General features: G+C 34.8%; 1 long non-coding RNA gene across 1 annotated transcript; it reads left to right on the forward strand.

Moving 5' to 3' along the window:
• Positions 1-7,606: 7,606 nt before the first annotated feature.
• LOC133802532 (uncharacterized) lies at positions 7,607-9,458 on the forward strand. The gene is made up of 3 exons (XR_009877378.1): positions 7,607-7,789; positions 7,872-7,950; positions 9,388-9,458. It is a non-coding gene; the product is annotated as an uncharacterized LOC133802532 (long non-coding RNA).
• The last annotated feature ends 522 nt before the right edge of the window (positions 9,459-9,980 follow it).

Genomic DNA, 9,980 nt, shown 5'->3' on the forward strand with positions numbered 1-9,980 from the left:
ATTTATAGTGGTTCGGCCCCAAGAATTGGTAATTACCTATGTCCACTTGATACTATTATTAATATTGAACTCCCAAGGTGTGATCAAAGAACAAGGGTTCCTGAGTTTCACGGACCTTTGAGGAATCAAGTAATACACTGATGGATAATAGTAATATAATTCTCTCTGAAAAAAAGATCGATCCCCTTCCTTGAGCTATTTCTTGTGTATTTATAGGCTCTGGAAGAATTACATGAATTGGGAAATAATATATGTGCTTAATGATCGGATCTACAAGTCATAATGAAGAGATATTCTTGGATATCATCACAACTGTACAGATTTTTACATAGATGAACTGACATACGACCAGCCTGGTCGTACACAAAACTTGATCTCGTCGTGTAGAAATAATGTTGGTCGATAGGCGAGTCGTATCTCTGCTACGTGTCAAAAATCCTTGCCATGTCATCAGCATTATGGATAAACACCTTCTTTCTTTTAGCTCCAAAATTTCTTCCAATATTTACTACCCTCAAAGGTATCTCTGGGTCAATAATATTTCCTCAAGATCCTCTAACACTTGGAGCTCAGCCCAATCTTGGATCGATGTCCTCAGGTCGGGCGACCTCATTTCCTTCTTCCTGTGGTTCTTCCACCTCTTCAACAATTACCATTGCCTGAGGTTCCTCATTCTCCTTAGTTATTACCATGGCTTGCTACCCGGGTTGTGATTTTCCCTTCTCTAGACGCGAGCTGATCTCCTCTCTCGGTATATATACTTGAAGGCGATGGAAATTTTCTTTCTAAATGACTAATTGAAGTTATAGCTTCAAATGTCATTAGTGCGGGTCTTACCAATATTACATTCTAATCAGTCAAGCAATCAATTACTACAAATTCGAGCATTTTGGCTATAGCCCATGCTTCATTCCCTAGTGTTACCATGAGCTCAATCGTGCCTATGGCTGTCATTCCGTCTCTCGAAAATCCATAGAGGGTCATTGAGGTTGCCTTAAGATCGGCTACAGATATCCCCATCTTTTCAAGGGTGGACCTGAATCACATATTTATGGAGCTCCCATTATCGATCAGTATCCTTCGTACTCTTCGATTGGCAAGCTAAATCGTTATCACCAATGGATCATTATGGGAGAATTGGACATGGCTAGTGTCCTGCTCCATAAAAATGATTGATTGCTTATGCAATCGTTGTTGTTTCGATGACTTCTGTTCCGCCATGAATTTGGTGCCATCATGTGTCTTTCAGCTCTTGGATATACCTTTTCTGGCCTCCATTGTTCGTTCCTGCCAAATGGGGCCCTCGAGCAATAGTGGCTATTCCCCCCCCCCCCCCCCTTCAACAAGAGGAGGGATGATCTGATTTTCTTGAGTTGGTTGAGGGTTGGCCTGGGTTGCTTGATCTGGTTGAGGATTCTGCCACTCCAATTGATTAGGAGATACCCTATTTCAAGCGTATTGTGCTAACGGTCCAGCCCAGATGAGAATATCGATCTCATATTTCAATTAAGGGAAATTGTCAGTGTTGTGGACGATGTCATTATGACACCGACAGAACTTATCTGGATCTCTCTTTGCTCTTTGATGCTTCATGGGTTCGGGCTTCTTCCATGGAAGGCGAGTAGAATTTGCCAAGAAGATATGTTCTTGCGTATTTGTCAGGTTGGTCTAAGTAGTGTAAATGGAGTTATACTTCTCCCCGGGCTTATTCCTTTTAGAGCCACCCTTGTCTCCCTCACCATTCGTTACCGCTCCAGCACGCTGAACAGGGGTCTGGCGTGTTCCTGGGACAGTAGATTCTGCCTCTTCTAAGTTTATCCATTCTTGAGCCCGAGCCAAGAATTCATCTACACTCTTTACTCCTTTTCTCTGGAGTACTTCCACAAATCTCCTCATACGGTAATTTTTGTCCTCATAGCCATGACCTTAGAGCTATCATCAGCATCTCTAGCTCGGGCCGCTACATTTGTGAATCAATTGAGATAGGCCTTCAGGGATTCACCAAGCTGCTGCTTGATGTTAGCCAATGAATCAACCTCTACTCAGGTCTCTTGCGCAGCCCGAAACTGTCTCTTAAATTCGGAGGATAGATTTTTCTAGGAGGTCATTGAATGTATTTTATATTTATTGAGCCACAGATTGGCTGGTCCAGTCAATGTTGCAGGGAATAGAATACACCTTAAGTCGACATTTACATTAATGACCATTATATGTGAGCATGGTCGACATCTTGAAACCAATAGGATATGGTGCCGCAATATGGGGAGCAAAAGGCTCGAGCTCCTTATCAGAATCAGTCATAAATGTTCTTTCCAGACAAGAGATTTTTAATCTGCTCTTCCATTAAGGTCAGACGCTTGAGGGTTGGGTCCTTAGTCTCTAGGTTGTTTGGTAGCTGGTTACTAGCTTCCATCCTGTTCGCATTAGATAGGTTATTATCCCCCTAAGCTTGAGCTTGGTTAGGCGGGACATTCCCATTGTTGTGTGACGAGCTGGATCTCGTCTTTGTGTGTTCAGATGATCAAGCAGGTCGGCTTGCAGGTTGGAGCGAAGACTTTGTGTGGAGCTGTAGCGCACCAATTTTTTTTTTTAATTTTATTAATTTTGTGCTTTGTTTTATTTTAATTGTTAAGTGTTATGAATTATTATTTTTATTTGTTTTAATTGTTTGGTAGAAATTGTGTGTATTTAATTGTTAATTATTTTATTTATTTATTAATTTAATTTGAAATTAAAATGAGTTTTGATTGAATGTACCAAGGTGCATGGTAAGTAGAGATTCACCTTAGAAATTGAGTGTGTGCATGTGCATGGTTGCATGGTGTGCATGCAATAGATTTTCTACACATTTTTTGTATTTCCTTTTATTAGATTTATTTTATTTAATTAGAAAAAAAAATAAAGGAAGAGGAAAGAGAGGGGTGGACGACAATGGAGTGGGAAATGGAAGGATTTTATTCCCATATATTTTTTTCAATCAAATAGCTTAAATTGGAAGACTATAGCTATTTTAGGTAAGGGAATTGTTGACATTTCTCTAATTATCTATATATTTTTTTTAATTGATCTTAGGCTTAATTAGGATAAATGGTTTGGGAAACTTACCCATTTACCATTAGGACTAGTTATTGCTAAGTTAGATTAAAAGGAAGGAAAGAAAGAAAAGAAAAGCACTTTGTGCTCTTGTGACCGTCGGCCTAGAGAGAGAAGGAGAGAGAGTGAGTGTGAACTAGAGAGAGGAGGAAAAGGAGAAAAAAAGAAGAAGAAAGAAGAGGAAAACGAGAGGTCAATTTTATAGGTGCGGTCTTGTATACTTGGTTTGATTCTTAAGTTTACATCATCCACTCAATTCTATGTATTGGTTCTTCTTTTCTCTCCTTGTGATGTTCAAATCCCTATAGGTGTCAAGGTCCCTTTTTGCTAGTGTGTTCTTTATTCCACAATCAAGAGAGGTAATAGATGCTTCCCTATGTGTTGGTTTGTTAATGATCTTGGTTATGTCTTCTTTCTATTTTTTTTGGGATAATGGTTGAGAAGTTGTGAAAGAGATGTGACCTTGAGATATGAAAACATGTTGTTCATGAAGAGTGATGTTATGGTGGTTTAGGCCAACAAGAGTATAAACTTAGATTTATTATTATTTTTTAAAGCAAGCATGATGGATTTGAATATTAAGATTTTGCTAATGGGTTCTATGTGTTTTCAGCATTATACATGATTTGGACTCCTGTTGTTGAATCCATGAATTTGATGAACATGTTTATGAGATTGGTATGTGGTTGTGATGTATTAATAGGTTAAGACATGCTAGGTTTGTTTATGTGTTGTACTTATATATTGGGGGCTTAGGATTCTTATGCATGGTACCAATATGGTTGTACATATGTTCATTGTTTTGAAAATAGGAACATGTTAGAATCTCTTATCTCTTTGGATGCTAGTAGTAATCCCCTTCCTATCTTGTGATCAATTGTGATATTATGCAAGGAATTTCTTGGGTTTTGGAAATAATAAGGAATGAAAATATATTATAGGTTACGACCTATGGGGTGTGATGCATGCTAGGTTAATTGGTTACATGAATGGCGTGTCTTGATTCTTTTAAAAAGGATAATTTAGTGAATTTCATGATGATTATACTTGGTGATTTAGTGTATATTTGGTGAGGAATTTTGGTGAAACAATGAGTTGCATGCATAAGTAATGTCTTAAACGATGTGTTGATTTTATTTAAATAAAATGGTATTTTATTTCACATTTAAAATGGTAATTTTACTCAATTAATACCTACAATTTTTTTTTTATATTTTATGAAAAAAATATAGTTTTTATCCAATCTTATTATTTTTTAGAGATTAAATAGTTGCTGGAAGTTTTGATTAAAAATAAGAAATGCCTTTTAAATGAAACAAATAATGTGAGTATATTGAATAAATTATTTTCCTAAGTTATGTATATGGTAAATTGATATATTTTTTTTAAATGTAACTATGAATTTTCACATTATTATTAAGTCCAGTTTTTCTTTATTTTAATGAGAAAATGTTTGAGTTCAATTTCACTTATGATTTTCAAACCAAATAAATATTTGCTGAAAGTTTAAGTTATTAAGTTAAAAATAATTATTTTGTTTAAAAGTAATGGGTTTACACTACATAATTTAAGTCTTAAATAATACAAGTGAAAATATATTTTTCCCACACTTAAAATTATATTTTCTCACATTTAATCTTGTAGTTTTGTTGATTTAGAAGAAAATGTTATTTTATAAAGGAAACATGAAACTTTATAAGTATTTCTAAGTAATTACAAGTTTTATTGTTTCTAAGCAATTTAAAATAATAAATGTAGATATTATTTTATGAGAAATTTAAAGAGGTTAAATGAATTTGTTTAATCAACTTTGAGACTTAAATAAATAGTGGTAAAAATAAAATGTTGCTGAATTTTTACTTGAAGAGGTTAGAATTGAGCATGTAGAAATTATCGTTCTAGGCGTTACTTTTTAAGAACGCTCCCCACGTATGCATGTCTCATGCAAATAAACTTTTACGTTCAAATATATGCCTATTATTCAAACATATAATTTTTACTTTGTAACCATGCATTGATAATAGGTAGAATTGACATTATTCTTTTGTGATTTTATGTGAAAAATGTGCATGTTTAGAATTTATGATCAATTTCCACCATGTGTGCATGGCCCATGTGCATGCACACATGGGGTATATGTGTTGAGCATGAGAAATCTCATATGATTCTAAAGAGAACTATTTGATATGATTATAGGCTCGTTGTGAAGTTTTTCTCATTTTTACTTTGCTCGGACCTAAGGTAAGGAAGTTAGATAGAATTTTTATGTTTATGCTATGAAATTGTAAGAAGGATCTGTTATGAGAATAATGATATGCTATGTATGATGATGGACTATGAAAAATGAAGTATTGAAATCTATTTTGAAATGCTACAATGAATGTGTGTGCAACATGTGTTTTCCTTTTCTTCATATGAAACGAATTTCATGTGTTTTGTTTGCTGTATGAAAAAGCAAATGGTTGTTAGCATGTTGAACGCGACACAACAAACGGGTTACTAAGGATATAAGATATAACCCGAGTTACTAAGGTGTGACGTAACTCATAGGGCAGACGCGCCGATGTTATTCAAGGACCAGAGCCTCCTATTTACCTCAAGATGTGACATGGACATTAGAGGGGCCATGTTCACAAAGAATATGATGATGATGTTTTAATATGCTGATGATGATGCGTGAATATGATGATGATGTTGATTGTAATGATGACGTTTAAGTATAATGTATGATGATGAAATTTAAGTATGATGTATGGATATGATGTTGTATGAGCTTTATGATATGATTATGTTTTTGTTGTGTTTTCTTTGTATGCTGCTTGTACTTCCTTACTGGGCTTTTAGCTCACCCCCTTACTTCCCCATTTTAGGTAATAAATAGGGTTTCTCTTTGCAACACATTGTGATGTGAGGAGTTCCGACGTCAAAGTGTGTATGGCCTAGGAGTGTCCTATGGACGAATAAACGATCAATTTAAACGCCAAGTTTTTTTAAGAATGATGTTATGGACTTAGGTTTTAAAACTATCAGTGGGACTTAAACTTTATTTACTTTCAACGTTGTATAAGTACTCTTATTTTTATTTTAAACTATTGGGCCCAACTTGCATGTTTTATCAAGGCCCCATTGGATTTCATATGTTAAGTGGTTTTCTTCTATAAATTTACGAGTATGGAGATGTTTTGCAAAGTAATAGTTTATGGTGTTTTTCAAATGGTATCAGAGACAGGTTGTCCATGTTTTCAAGGACCCTCCCCATACACGCTAAAGACGGGATAATCTCACCTCACCGCGTCGTAAGTATTTATTCTATTTGTTATCGTTTTCTTTCAGCTTTTTATTTTTTTATTTTTGTAATTGCAATATATTAAGATGCATCCTATTATTAAAACCACTAAGAAACAATTGCTTTAGGAGATTTGTGCGATACCTAAGGTCCAACTCAACAAGGATCCCTACGATTGGAGGGTTGCTATGCTGAAAAATGACAGCAGTGGTTTGCAATCGTATTGAAGGAATTATGAACAAAAGAGGGGCGTTTCTATGGCCCATAGAACAATATTAGGTGATAAGGGAAGTGATGTCAATATATCCAGAGGCCCTTCTCCAGTTGGCCATGTAATGGCACGACGTCATTCAGAATGACCTGGATTTTAAAACCATCGAGTACATGATCTACGACCTCATGGATAATTACAACTTTAGTCATTTGGAGACGGTTATGGTAAAGAAGGATGACGAAGAGATGAATGAGCGATATGAGATAGTGCACGATTTGGAAGGAGATATGGCGTGTCAAGAGGTAGTGCATGCCATACCAAAAGTGTAACGTCCGGCATTTTCGGGTACCTTTAAACGACTCGGGTCGGGATTTTTCCCCCGGGTTAAGAATATTATTTTAAATAATATTATATTTTTTGTTTGTAAGTATTCCATGAGTTATTGCTAGCCAAAATATGAAGTTTGTGATTTTAAAAGTCAAGATAAGACTTTCGGTCCTGGACCGACACAAAAACCCTGATCGGGTAAAAATCTCGGAAAATAAAATGAAAAAAATCATGGCAATTATATTTTGGGCATAAAATACATTCATAAAAGTTAAAGTTTGGTCAAAAATAATAAACCTAAAAGAAAATGGAAATTTTAGGGCATTTTGTGTTAAATGCCTAATTTTACCGAAATGGGGAATTTTATTCCATGAATGGACCTTAGGTTAAATTTTATTATGTGATTAATTAAATTAAATGTGAGAGACATTTAATTTAATTAATTAATGTTAAGTTTGGTGATTAAAACTTAATAAAAGTGAAAAAGGTGTCAAAAGCCAATTTGGATTTTTCTTCTTATGAAACCTTTATTAACCTTTATTTAAAAAAAAAAATGAAATGATCATATATGGCAAAGGGTGGCCGGCCATGTGGTGTTTTAGAGTGGTGTGAACCCAAATTTTATAAAATTTAAATGCCATTTAATTAAGAGGTCAAGTGGGCAAGTAGGTAGAAAAGCACTCAAGTACCTTGTGATATTTTGAAGAGTATTGTGAGCAATTCCCACACTAAGAACCGATCACTCTCCATCTCTCATTCACTATCATCTTTTTTGAAGACCTCTCAAAGTGTTCTCTCCATTTTTCAAGCCCAAGAACACCAAGGAAACTTTGAGGCTAAGTCTTGGTCTAGGAAGTATTTTCCCTAAGGTAAACTTTCACTAATCTAGGCTTTTGTAAAGTTTTAAGCATAGAGTTTCAAATAGCTAATTGACTATGTTGTTGGGGGAAGTTTGTTAGGGTTTTTGAAAGGTTTTGGAGGAGCCAAAGCTAATAGGAAGGTCCAAACCTTAAGCAAGAACACCAAAGAGGTAAAAAGTTTACTTTTGATGATTTTGTTGTAGGGTTTTTAGTTTTAAGCATTATTTTGTATATTTAATGCTTAAAGTTTCTTGTTGGTGATGTAATAAGGTTATGGTAGTTGTTTAATAATTTTTATGATGCATGTGTATTGATTTTTGAAAATGGGAACCAAAACCCCCAAGGGTTTTGTAGGATACCCTAAAACAAAACATGTTTTGAGCTGTAACTTCCAAGGGGTCAAGCAGCCACTGTATATTGTTTTTGTAAAATTAAATTGTACTGTGATGTTGTTGAGATTGAGTACATAAAATTAAGCTTTTGAAACACTAAAAAATGTTTAGAAATGAGTAAGTTATGCTATTTCAAAGATTAGGTAAAAAACTGTTTTTTTTTCGTATTCTTATTTTCGGAACCAAGTTTGGACAGCCACTGTATAGGGAAAATGAACGCAGTTTTTTCTAAAATTTTGTGGACATATTTCTGGCATAACCTATTAGTCCACTGTAAAATTTGGTAAGAAAATATTGAACGGTTTGAAAGTTATTAACTGTCAAAGTTTGGAAAAAATAAGGACTTGAAAATAAGGTCATTTTTACCTCATTGTTGGAAAATGATTTCACCAATCAAAAATGCTCATTTTGACCTAAGATTTTACAAAGACCTAAATGGCATAACAAAAATGGAATTGGGAAATTTTGGTAACAATTGGGTAAGTAAATTTCAAATTATGAACTAACGAAGTATGTAGTTAAAAATGTGAAAAAAATAGGTTTTTCACACTTAGTGTAAAAATGAGATTTTGGAACATAAGGTAAAAAGTAAAATTTTGTTTATTTCAAGATATAAATTGGTAAGTCTTGAAATCATATTTTCACTAAAATTACCCCTTTGAGTTTAAATGAATTATTTTTCTAGTAAGTAAAATTGATTAATTGCTTTTGGAAAATTAATTAGTCAAGATGAGAAATTTATAACGGTTTTCCTAATTAAGACAAATTAGGCAATTTTCTTAAAACGGTTTTTAGATATTAAAACCTTAAGAAAAATAAAAGGAAAATTTAAAGATTTTATTTTCTTTAAAAATTATTAAGGAATTTATTTGTATTTTCTGGATATAATACCGGCTAAAATCTTACATATTTTAACCGACTAGTCGAAAGTGCGGGTTAATAGTGATACCTTGAAAGAATAAGATTTTTAGCGGGTTGTGGGGAAATACCATTGTGATACCCGAGCCTAGGTATCGAGACCTTAGGATAGGTCTCCCCGAGACTTAGGGTTTAGTCTCGAATATTTTGTATAACTTTCCTTAATAGGTTTAAAACCAAATAAGGATTATAAATCCTTACAAATGACTTTTATTAAAATGACCAAACTGCCCAAAATAATAATAATGAATTATGAGTGCCATAATTAATCCGAGTATACTGTAGGGATAACTACAGTATTGGCTAAGCGTAACTGGACTGAACGTTGGAGGGTGAAAACCTGCTGAGCGCTAAGGACTCCAAGTAAGTCAACTTATATTGTATGGCTGCAACATGAAATGATTATTGTCTTGTATGTTAGTATAGGGATACATGCATATACATAGGCTGTCATAGAAAGTTGCTTAGAGACGTTAGTCTAGTGAGTGCTGATTTAGAAAATATGAACGGTAGAAGTCCGTCATATCCTAGACGGTTGATCCCCGTCACACTGCTTGATTTTATTTATGTCCGGTTCATTACCGCGACGAGTGGCCATGAGATGAGGATAAGCTGGTTAAACCTAGGGGCGCCAAGATAAATGGGACCTAGGGGCCCTCATGCTTACTTAATCATTGGACGGTTAGAATCCGAGCAAGTGCTCTGATAAGTTATTCCCGGATAGCAGCCGTGAATATTGGCCATTCCGTGAGAGTGCCTAGAGATACTAGGGGTTGCCAAGTTTGAGTGAGGTTGAACACCCTAGGGGCAGCTGCTCACCAGCACCACTGATTAACATAGAAGTCTCTGTAAAACCGTGTAAATTGGATTACACTCTTGAATATGTAGCG

Source organism: Humulus lupulus, chromosome 9, assembly GCF_963169125.1.
Source record: "Humulus lupulus chromosome 9, drHumLupu1.1, whole genome shotgun sequence".
Classification (NCBI taxonomy): Eukaryota; Viridiplantae; Streptophyta; class Magnoliopsida; order Rosales; family Cannabaceae; genus Humulus; species Humulus lupulus.